Genomic DNA, 12,247 nt, shown 5'->3' with positions numbered 1-12,247 from the left:
AAACCATGTAACAGAATATATAATATATATAATTTACTCATAGTAATATTAATATCTAATGTGATTGAGTTTCCTCATCTCTACTTATGTGCTGATGTGTTCACTGAGGCCATTGTATGGTCCATTTTGGCTGCATTTCCATGTTTTAAACATGAAATTTGCTTATTTAAAGGGTGTCTCATGTATCTCTTATGCAGAAATATGTGTTGCCTAGCTGGACAAATGTAGCACAGGTCTACTATTATTGGCCTAATGTATTTTAACAATCATTTCAGCATCCAGATAATCTCTCTCATGCTCCCTTAGATGAATTTAGCCTGGTTGTCATGAAATAGGCATTTGAAACAATAACTACCAGTATCTTTGAATGTGTGTGATTTCACTAATCCTGCATATTTTTTGCAAGACAACTGGGTGTTTTTATGTAAAGAATGATCTGAGAACACTGAGGCTAATGAAGTAACAAGAGAAACATAGTAAGTAGTCTTTCAGTTTGCATGAGTGTTCCTCTCAGCTACAAATGAGCAAGAAGTAATAAATATCACATTAAAATGTAAAAGTAAGTCTTCAATGGATTATCATGACATAAATATGTCTGTAGTTAAACAGGTTATTCTGAATATTGCTAGTCCCTTAACATATATCTGTAATTTATCATTTCAGTCCGGTTGTTTTCCAAAAAAAATGAAAATTGCGAAAGTAATACCACTATATAAAAGTAATGACAAACACAGTTTTACCAATTATAGGCCTATTTCTCTACTGCCTCAATTCTCAAAAATTCTAGAAAAACTTTTTAATTCAAGATTAGAAAAATTCCTTGAAAAACATCAAATAATAAATGTTGGTCAGTATGGTTTCAGAACGCAAAGAACCACTTCAATGGCGATAATTGAGGCAGTAGAAGAAATTACTGATACACTGGATAAAAATAAATATGCAGTTGGTATTTTTGTTGACCTCAAAAAGGCCTTCGACACAATCAATCACTCAATTTTACTGGATAAATTGGAAAGATATGGTATTCGAGGGAAAGCTGGTAACTGGTTAAAAAGTTACCTAACAGGTCGGGAACAATATGTTAGCATAGGGCATTACCATTCAGAGAAACTTGGTATTACATGTGGTGTTCCCCAAGGGTCAGTGTTGGGACCAAAACTTTTCAATGTATACATAAATGATATTTTTGATGTTTCTCAAGTACTTAAACTTAAGTAGCGATGATTATACTGATCTTGTAATGACTGTAAACAGGGAGCTAAAATTAATAAAAAAATGGATGGACATAAATAAATTATCATTAAATATAAATAAAACTAAAGCAATGTTTTTTGGTAATTTAAAATATAATATAGAATTACCAATTATCATTGAAGGTGTACCAATTGATAATGTGAGTGAAAACAAATTTTTGGGAGTTATAATTGATAACAAAATTTCATGGAAACCCCACGTCAGACACATAAAAACCAAAATTTCCAGAAGCCTCGCAGTTTTGAACAAAGTGAAACAATTCCTTGATAAAGATGCACTTTGTACTCTGTACTGTACCCTGGTTCTTCCATATCTTACATATTGTGTGGAAGTGTGGGGAAATACATATAAAAATACAACTAATCCATTAGTCACAGTACAGAAACGAGCACTGTGTATTATTCACAAGGCTGGTTATCTAGATCATACTCACAAATTCTTTCTTCAGGCAAAGTTACTTAAATTCCAGGATCTGGTTAATTACAATACATCCATAATTTTGTATAAAGCTTTTACTAAACTTTTACCGGCAAATTTACAAACTAGATTTGAAATTCGAGAAAAGGTTTATAATGTGAGAGGCTTTGGAGAATTCAAATTACCCAGAACTCGAACAACCCGTAAAGGCTTTTGTGTGTCTGTATGTGGTGTGAAAATCTGGAACAGTCTGAGTTTACAATTGAAACAATGCAAAAATATTCATAGATTTAAATTTCTCTACAAACAGTTGGTCTGGTCACAGTATACTCAATGATGGGTTTTAGTGTGCTCTGTAATGTCTGTCCTCTTACCATTGCTGGTATGGATTCCAAAATAAAAAATAAAAAATAAAGTGTGCGTATGTATGTACATATATGTACTTGTGTGTGTAGATGTATATGTATGTATATGTATGTGTGTCTGTTACTTGTAGTTATTACTGCCTGTTACCTGTGGTAATGCAATTTATAATTTATATATTCTGTATTCAGTTATGAAGGCTCTAATTGTTGGTTGCGAGCTGCCGCTTAGATGCTTGTATCTGCCCGGGGCTGTTGATGGGTCTGTATGCAATGATGGGCGTAGCTGCGGGAAGTTTATTGTTTTTTTTTGTTGATGAGTGAGTATAGGGGTGGGATTTAATAAGTTTTCTTCGTCCCACTCCTTTTTCAGGCAAGTTTTGTTTTTTGTTTTGTGTATTTTATGTTCAATATAGGTATTTGTTGTGCCTGAAAATGAATAAATAAATGAATGAATGAATGAATGAATGAGTAATTTTGATTATTGTTCATTTTCATTTACCATGTCAACATGTTTTAGAGCAACGTTTTCTGATTTTGAGCTCTTTTAGGTGTAAGTCATCGTCAGTGATTACCCTAATCTGCTCACACAGATATGTAGAGCCAAATACTGTCAATAAGGCCTCTGCAATGTTCTGAAGACAGTTAAACTTGTCAGGTAGTGATGTCCAGCAGGTGAAAATGCAAGCTCCATGAACACGCACAGCTGTGGATTCCAGCTGTTTCGATGTTGCATTAACTGGCATTAACTCAGCCAGTTAATGCGAGACAAATCCAGCTGCTCATTAAAGATTTCTGGTTTGATCAGAAAATACAACATTGATCCATACACCTGAAAGTCCCAAAAATGCATTGTGTCTCGAGTCTACAGATGTATCCGTGTATCTCCGTGGTGCTGATGCTGTGCTGAGCGAAAAGCTCCTGAAGCTTTTGAAGTGTCGGAATGTGGAAAGCTAACAGCGTCCCTCTCACCAGTAGGCTAAGTTATTTTTAGCCAATTACAAGATGAATCTGGTACTTGGGGTTGTTAGTTAAGATACCGTCATTAAGAAGAAGCACAACAAATGTGTCTATGCGGGCTGATTTGCGATGTGCACCACTGGCGCGGCCATTTATTTTTTGATGCACCTTCTCAGATTAATTCACTGTGTGTCGTGCCCAGGGCTGGACTGGGACAAAAAAACAGCCCGGCTTGACTAAAGACCGGCCCACCAGGTATTAAAGCCATAAAGCCTTTGAATGAAAACAAACGCTGTTGTGACAGTGATGTACACTGTCTTGTTGGTATATGTATGATTTCTATACATTTTACATCAGATAAAAACTTTGGTTCAGATAATTATTTAATAACAGCCAGACATTTTAAATGAGAATAAGAAAGAAAAGTATTTCTTTGTGAACCCCTTTCCCTGTTGATGCCCTACCTGGCCCCCCTGGCAAAACTTTGCTAGATCCACCCCTGCACAGTTACCAGCTGTCAGCTACTTAGAAAAGGATCCTGGTGTTATTTGTCTCTCAGAAACAGTTCATAACTTCCCTTCAACTCATTCATGTCACCTAAAAGGTAAACCTGTTTCTCCATCACCTGTTCAGCTCTGATGATTCCGTAAGGACATCTCCTGGTTTCATCTTCATGTTTCCCTCTCACCAGATATACAAACCGATATCATGACCAGCAGCTTTTACAGCTGTGGCTCCAGCAAACATCAGCTGATACTAGAAGGTAATATTAAAAAAATTCTAACAACAGCTGATCAAGCTTAAACGTGCTGCTGTTGTTTACCGCGACATCCGCTGGATTCCTCTTTCTGGCGCAAAGTGGGCAATAAACAAACAAGAGAGAAAAGCCGATCAGCTGATCATTGATCAGTTTCATGATTAAAGTAGAAACAGGAGAGAGAGGGGAGAGAATGAGAGAAGAAGAGGCAGCTGTGCAGCGTAACGACAGAATAAATCCACCTTTGTGTCTTTTTTCATTCTAGCTGAAGTCCGGGACAAACTGCGTCCCCTCTCAGCTCAACACGAAACGCGCAATAATTTCTCTGAATGTGGGAGGATTCCGTCTTTTTACGGGACGGTTGGCAACTCTACTAACTAACCTTATGAATTAAATAAATTTCACCATCAGTAACATCAAAACACCCACCCAGCTGTATAGAAACTCCGTCATGCTAGCTAGTACGCAGTACGAGTTATTGTAACGGACTGTAAAAAGTCAGCACAACGAAAATAAACTCCACCTAAACTTGGTTTATATCTGACCCAGATAGACTGCAGGTCATAACTTCTTACCTGAAGTTCAGTTCACCTGACGCTCGAACCGGCGGCCGCCTCGGGTCTCTCCTCGTCCTGCCTCCGATCTCCCTCATCCACGTGCTGGCCTCCACCACTTGTTAATGTTACTGAATCTGTGGAAGCTCCGCGATGCCACCACCAAACAACTGAGTTAGTTTTACACACCGGCCAGCATCTGGCCAATCCAACACCTTTCATTGTTTATACCGTTACAAAAAAAAATAAAAATCATCGGGCCACCGAGCAAATGCCTGGTGTGTCTAGCTATGGCCGTGCCATCAGTTAACCCTTCGCGTGCCAACTGTGACACGCGTGTCTAGGGTTGCCAACCCCTGATGTAAAGAATGATCTGAGAACACTGAGGCTAATGAAGTAACAAGAGACACATAGTAAGTTTTAGTCTTTTAGTTTGCGAGATCAATTTTGATTATTGTTCTTTTTCATTTACCATGTCAACATGTTTTAGAGCAACGTTTTCTCATTTTGAACAACTTCAAACCATAAACATGTAATTTTAAAAATAAAACAAGTAATAAATATATACAAGTATAAACCTTTATAATCAATCAATTCCCGTTTACCGGTTACTAATCAAAACATGCAATAATTACGTATCCTAGCTAGTTCAATTAGCAGCAGGTTGACTGAAAACTGGAACGTATGTTACTGAGCTGCTGACATTACAACGTTGCTTACAGATTGCAATTCAAAGCTTCAGTTTTATTCAGCTGTTGACTTTTTGAGACATGTTGCCATTCACGTCCCTTCATTTTGTTTTTTTTCATTTTTAATTCAATTCACACCAATGCCAATTTGTCCTTATAAAAAGTAGAAGGAAAAAGAAAAAATCCTCACACATTTATTCTAAAATGAAAGGATGAAAATCACAGGAAGAGAAGCAAATTGGTTGAAAAGGGTTATTTTGAGGTAAGGAAAGGGTCATTTCAGATGTAATTATCTCTAGGCAGAGTGTGAAAAATTGTCTGAATATGGTCTTTGGTCTGGTCAGGTAATATCAGAATGTACATAAAGATGGGCTTATCAGAGAAAAGACAGTACCCCATGGATTCTGTTCACTCTTAAGTATTTATTGTATAATAAATAAAATGTTAATGTTAATCTTGGTAGTAAAATCGCAGCTGTAGTTGGAAGCAAGTCCCTGAGCTATTTGTCACTTGGCACCAATACTTTCACACAATAATCCTTAACTGGAAACCTCTATTTATGGTTTGGCTACAGTCCCAAACTCTGCAGTCTCCCGAGAGCTTCCTAATACACTGAAAAGAGTCATGATGGGAAAGTACTTTTTACACTGAACAGGAGGTAAAGCTGATGCATAAATTATAGAATTATCTGAGTGATGACTGGTCCCTGCTGTACAGTTTGTTTGTACAGCATCAGTCAGCCCTATATGTGTCTCATCAGCCCACTTAAACCTGCAGGGCTTTCTGAAGCCTCCTCTAACATGTTTTACTGTAACAGAGGAAATCTTTTACGTTGACAGGAAAGGAGTTCAGTGTTTCCTGCATGTTTACCGTAGATGAAGCAGAGAGAAAGTGTGTCAAACAGCTTACAGGATTAGAGCTGTCACAGATAATGAGTCTGTACTATAATTACTATATTACAGGATAGGAGTTACTGTATATTTGAACTAGGCCGGTAACATGAACAGCATATGAGGGTATGAAGATAAAAGGCAGTAGGGTTTGTTTGTTTTTTTATTTCAGGAAGCTATTACCAGGAGAAGCTCTGTAATTTGACCACTGGACAACACTCACCGACAAAAAGAACATTTAAAAATCAAAACGACTTGTTCTTTTCAAGTGTTACATTTGGCCAAAGATGCTGTGGAAGCTTAAAAGTGCTTTCTAGAACTTAAATGTTTTTAATAATGCTGAACAGCCCATCCATCCATCCACTTATCCGCTTTGGACTATGGGAGGAAGCCGGAGTACCCGGAGAGAACCCACGCAAACACAGGGAGAACATGCAAACTCCACACAGAAAGGCCAACATCAGGCCATCAGAGTGGCCTGATGTTGGGATTGAACTCAGGAGCTTCTTGCTGTGAGGCAACAGTGCTAACCACTGAACCACCCCCTGCTGAACAACCAATTCAGAGAAATAAGCATGTTACAGCTGCTGTTTCTGCCTCTATAGCCTCCTTTCTTATTAAATTCTGGTCAATTTATCAATGAATAAAAAAAGGAAAAAGAGCAGTATTAACCCACAATTATTTTAAAGCATAAGATCAATTTTTCCTCATCACAGATACATCTTTATCACCATCCAATACTGTCAGCAGTGAGTGCAGAACATGGTGGTTTGGAGCCAAGCAAATTGCAAACTACTGTGTGAAATACTGCTGTAAATTGAAATAATGACCTGACAGATGACATATGTAAAGAATATCAGCTGAGACCAGCCCCAGCAGCCCCAGCCCCAGTTCTTTCACCTGATAGCAAATTAACAAACCAAAGAGACTGCAAGACTATTTTGGTTTAAAAGCTGGCTTCATTAAACTTACAAGTCAAACTAGATAGCATTTGTATTGCTTTACATAAAAATAAATACATATTAATAAGGCTCATTACATCATGTTCAATCTGGCAAAAATCTGTCACTCCTGTGTCTTCATCTAAAAAAACAGAAACCTCCATGCAGGGCACCCAACCCACAGAGTTTAACCAGTTATACTTTTACAGTAAGTCCCAGCCTAACATGTGCATGTGTGCTCTCATATATGTATTAAAGAGGCTACAGAAAGCAGTCTTAAACAAGACTAAACACCGATCATTCTTGAGTGTGAGGTCAGTAATAAATGTCTCATCATGTCTGAATGAAGCCAATCAGAACATTAATATCTTGCTCGCCTTTGTCTGAATGTTCCATTTTCCACAAATGAAAACGTCAACAGTGCAACCCTGCTGAAACCCTGCTTTGAACTGAAAGATGTTGACATGCCAATATGCTATAAAAAAAAAGAAAAATACCAATGTGAGCCAATGATGAGCAGCAGTTCTTATGAAACATCCTATATAAACCATGGTTTCAACTGTCAAGCCACTTTTCAGACATAGATTCCTTTATTTTAATGACATCACCTCAACATGTCCACATGAGTCACTAAGGCAGGGGTGTCAAACGTACGGCCCGCGGGCCGGATCAGGCCCGCAAATGGCTTTAATCTGGCCCATGAGATGATTTTGTAAAGTATAAAAATGAGCATCAATTTTTCAATAAACTAACTGCTGTTCCAATTGTGTCCATTGGATGGCGCAATAGCAATTGTGAGCTACTTTGTTTTGCCTGCGAAATTTAAACCCGATGTGCTTTGGCACCCTTATTTCCCCAATATGTCTCTGTCAAAAAAAAGAAAAGTGGATGCGGAGTGCAGAGTGTTCCAAGAAAAATGGTCATCCTCCTATTTATTCACGGACGTGAATGGGAAAGCTGTATGTTTGGTGTGTTCCCAGCATGTTGCAGTGCTGAAAGAATATAACCTCCGTCGCCACTATGTGAGTCTTCATGCCGACAAATATGACAACTTTCAAGGACAGCGGAGAAGAGAGAAGGTGAATGAACTGTTGGCGGGTCTGAAGAAACAGCAGTCTGTGTTTACTCACAGCTGAGACAGCAGTGATGCTGCAGTGAAAGCTAGCTACCTCATTGCTAACAAAATTGCACTAGCTTCAAAACCATTGAATTCAGTTTTGAAAAATTCAGGTTCATCCCTCTTCCGCAGTGACCCTCAAAACCTCAAACCTTCTTGTATAATCTTAAATCTGTCAGAGTGTTTCTCCTCATCAAAAATCTTTCACATCAATCCCGACCAGCAGCTAATGACACCAACAAATCCCCAGGAGGGCTGAAAAACACCAGCCCACTGGATTTTTTTCTCTGTCTTCAAAGACTTTCTTACTCTTTTATTAAAGACATTTCATGTTGTCACAGAAAGTTAAGACAGATGGGGTTTGGGTGATTTTGACTGAACAAGATGAGTAAATTCTTCCTTTTGCTCTGTAGTTAATTCGCGGAGACAGTAATGAAACTGTTCAAAACACATCAGCAACAACCCAGAGGAACACTCTCTAAAAGGAAATGCATCCAGATTATCCATAAGTCATTCCTACACTTCTTGCTGCAGAATACTTACTAATATTGAGTCCTTGTTCAACCCGACCCTGTTAACTGTTTATTAAAAATAGTCAACTCTTTCCAAGGTTACTGAGATTTGAAGTTAAACTTGTCTTTTTAATTCTACTATGTGAAGAATTATAAAGTGTAAACATAACACAATGAAAAGACTTTTGTGGAAACTTCTGTGTAAAACTCAAAAAATTTTGTTTGGCAGCAGCTGACGGATATCTGAGAGCTGATATTTTCTGCACAAAGACTTAGCTTAATGTTTACTATTAGCTGTTTAACGCAACATTTGAAAAGAGTGCTTTATCTGGATCACTTTATGTGAAACAGTACATAGCCTACTTCCTGATGTGAGCAATCATTCCTTATTATTATTATCCATCTTAAATGTCAAAATTCTATTTATTTACCTTAAAGACAATGACATGTAGGACTTGGGTTAGCATGAACATTTTGTGGTTAAATAAGTTGTATTAAAGACACAGGTGGTGGCCTGGAAACATAAATAGTTGAACTAGATACCAACTTCTAAAGCCCATTTCCACAAGACACTAATCCTTGATTGTAGCTGAAAACATGAAGAAAGATGGTGAGAAAACAAAAAACTATTCACTTTTAAGTTCAGGTCAGTTGCAGGTGAATTCAGCAACTACGGCACCATGATTGTTTCAACTCTAACAATGGATTTCTTTCGGTTTTACAACTAATAAGTTAGCTAATGAGTCTTATTAGCCAACTGTTCCTGTTAGCAATTTCCAAACCCATAAAGAAGGAGGAAAAAAAGAACAAGGCAAATGTTACAAATGATCTGTTTGACCTCTACAGCTTATATCCGTCCATTAGTTATAGATTGTGGAAGACTGATCGTTGTTGTTGCTGTACGTGTCCGATGTCAGCTGTAATTTGATGCTTTCTTGTTGGTGCAGGCTATAAAGCAGGAAATCAGCTCCCTGGTGTCTCCTTTGTCACACACAGAGAGAGCAGAGATGCACCAAGGCCAACACGGCTCTGCTTTTCCACTCATGCCTCACGTCTACAATTACAGTGAATTAACAGCACAGTATTAAATCATATATGAATTATATACACCCATAAAGCTGTCTGGATTAACAACTTTTGTGACCAAGTTCCAATATTTATACGTTACTTTGCTACATTGCTAAATTTATTATTGTGCTTCTAAAAGTTAAATATCCCCTCACCCACATTCGCTCACAGCAGACGGCTGTCACCAAATGCTCATTGTACAGTTTTTTTTCTGGATTATTGTAGAGTCTTTACCTTACAATAAGGCGCCTTGAGGTGAGTGTTGTTGTACTGTATACAGACAAAAGTGAATTTAACTTATCTCACTAACTCACTGGTCTATTGTTGATTCTACATTATTGCTTCTTCTTTATCCACATCTGTATTTCAGTTTTGCTGCTATTTGCATCAGTTAGTTAGACAATAAAATGCACTGTGATGTACTGTGTGCACAGTCAACAAAGCAGAATCTCAACGGATCCCCTGCATGTGCCACATTACTTGCTGCCCTGAATGTGCACCGAGTCACAGCTGATTCACCAAAATAAAGCACTTTAAATCAGCAAACAAACAAACAAACAAGGGAGTGGAATCAGCCCAATGGAGATTCTTACAAGCTGTTCATCTTTCAGTGCATTTTAAAAAGACTGAGCATCTAATCATCCAAGTGGAATGATTTGTGCAACTAAACAGCAAAACTGAATAAATCTACTGCGTTTTCTCAGATAGTTTTTGTCAGCTTTGCTCCTCAGAACAAAAAGTGCTGCTTTATTTCTTAAGAAACAAATTGCTGGCGCCGTAGGTGCAAATTCCCCGCTTTACAGGGTGTATTTCTAAAAAAAAAAATCTGATAAAAGCAGGACGTTATTATTTACCTGCAGTTAGCTGTCTAAATTTGGTGAACAGGAAGCTTGAAAAGAACCGTAATAAGAGCAGCGTTGTTTTCACTTTAAATGGAAACAAGAAAGGCTGAAGCAGATCCTGAATGATGGCAAGAACAAAACAGAGACATTTGCATCACTACAGTATCTTAGCAACAGATGTATGCCTGTTTTGTACCAAATACAAGGAAGTGGAAGAGCCAGGATGGAGACTGACAGAATGGCAACTATTAAGCCATCTCCCAGAGGACCAGAGGTCCCACTTACTCCGTTCTAAAACAGGAAGCCGCTATATGAATTCTTCTAGAAATGTTAAACTGGGCAACAATAAAATCAAATACTTTTCTGTGTCAGACAGGAAAATTACATTAACAGGGTCTTGTAGACAGTCAGAGGCGGATACTGAGGATGTTTCCCCCCTCTCTAGTAAATGGCTCAGCTTTGCATCTTTGACATTTTAGAAATGGTGTTATGCAAAGTGTTTTATTTGGCCTCCTACTACACATGCAAATAAATACCTGCTAACAGAAAGACTCAACGTATGTACTGTCAAATCTGAACTATTATTCTGTTGGATTTATAGAAAAAAAAACATGTTACAAACTTACAAACTACTAATTGGAGGCAGAATAATAATCTTACCATCATGATTGTAGCAGCTGTAGCATTTATGTATGTATGTATGTATACGTCTGGATGTATCCCATCTCCTCCTTCACGAATGAACTAATCTGAATAAAACTTTGCACAAACGTAGTTGCACATACAGTGATTATTAACATCTATATGATTTTTAAACAGGTTTATGGGGAATTTAAAGCCTTATTTTTCGTATTCATACTATGTTCTCTGTCAGCATCCATTTCACGTGTCACACTCTTTATGTTAGTTAACAGTAGGGCTTCAACGATTCATCGACTAATTCAAATAATTCAATCATAAAAAATTCTCCACACTAATTCTGTGCTCCGATGCTTCGGTCAATGCACGCTCTGCAGCGTGCAACTGTCACTATGGAAACATGAGCGTTTCAACCACAACTGAGGCAAAATGCAGACCTGCAATACAAACGTATTCAGGAGCAGCGTTTGAATAAAAGTCTGACAACATTCAGCCCACATGACTCCAGTTATAAACAAAAACACAGAGTCTGTTTGCACACCGCGAGAGCAAAGAGGCGGAGCCGCTACCGACACGGTGAGCACAGGTAGAGTGAAAGACGAACGCATTTCCAGCTGTTTCTATTAAAATATAAAGATAACCTGTGAACGTGGTCTGATACCAGACTGGTTAGATGATACAGCTTAATGAAGGCTTGTTGTGTTTTTGTTAGTGAAAGTTACATTTTCTGTTTAGTCTAAATTAATTTTATTTCTTTTAAGTTTGTTATTTTACCAAAAGATATCGCGACTATTGGAGAAAGCCTCAAGTCAAAGAACTGCATGTCTCAGGACTTAGACGCTGGCTTCAGTTTTCACCCTCAGAAGCTGCCACGAATTAATTTCTTGCATTAATTCATCATAAATGTTTATAAACAGTAAAATGAAAATTAAAAAAAACTACAGAAGGAGAAATATCAGTAGCTCAGATTTAAAATCAACACATGACACCTTCAAGCAGTTCAGCTTCAAAGTTGTTCTGTGCTGTTTTAAACGGTGAATGATTTGTATATGAGAACAATGCTGGTTCCTTTGTGGTACTTTACTATTATTTACACATGAAAACTAACTAGGCTAACTTGTAAAATATCAGTGGAAACTGGAGAGAAACAGTGGTCAGTCAAGCTAAACGCACAGAAAGGAATTCAACGCTCCTGAGTGCAATTTTAACCTCATACAACAAAAACCTGTGAGCTGAATATTCTTT

General features: G+C 37.8%; 1 protein-coding gene across 4 annotated transcripts in view; it reads right to left on the bottom strand.

Annotated features, from left to right (window-relative positions):
• ctdp1 (CTD (carboxy-terminal domain, RNA polymerase II, polypeptide A) phosphatase, subunit 1) overlaps window positions 1–12,247 on the bottom strand; it is a 97,610-nt gene that overhangs the window by 37,796 nt on the left and 47,567 nt on the right. The window lies entirely within an intron of this gene.

The sequence above is a fragment of the Aulonocara sp. 'chitande type north' Nkhata Bay genome, linkage group LG22 (assembly GCF_057382095.1).
Source record: "Aulonocara sp. 'chitande type north' Nkhata Bay isolate Kocher_YH1m ecotype deep benthic linkage group LG22, A_spYH_male_GT1.1, whole genome shotgun sequence".
Classification (NCBI taxonomy): Eukaryota; Metazoa; Chordata; class Actinopteri; order Cichliformes; family Cichlidae; genus Aulonocara; species Aulonocara sp. 'chitande type north' Nkhata Bay.
The sequence above is the reverse complement of the archived record's forward strand: the minus strand, read 5'-3'. Positions and strand labels throughout refer to the sequence as shown.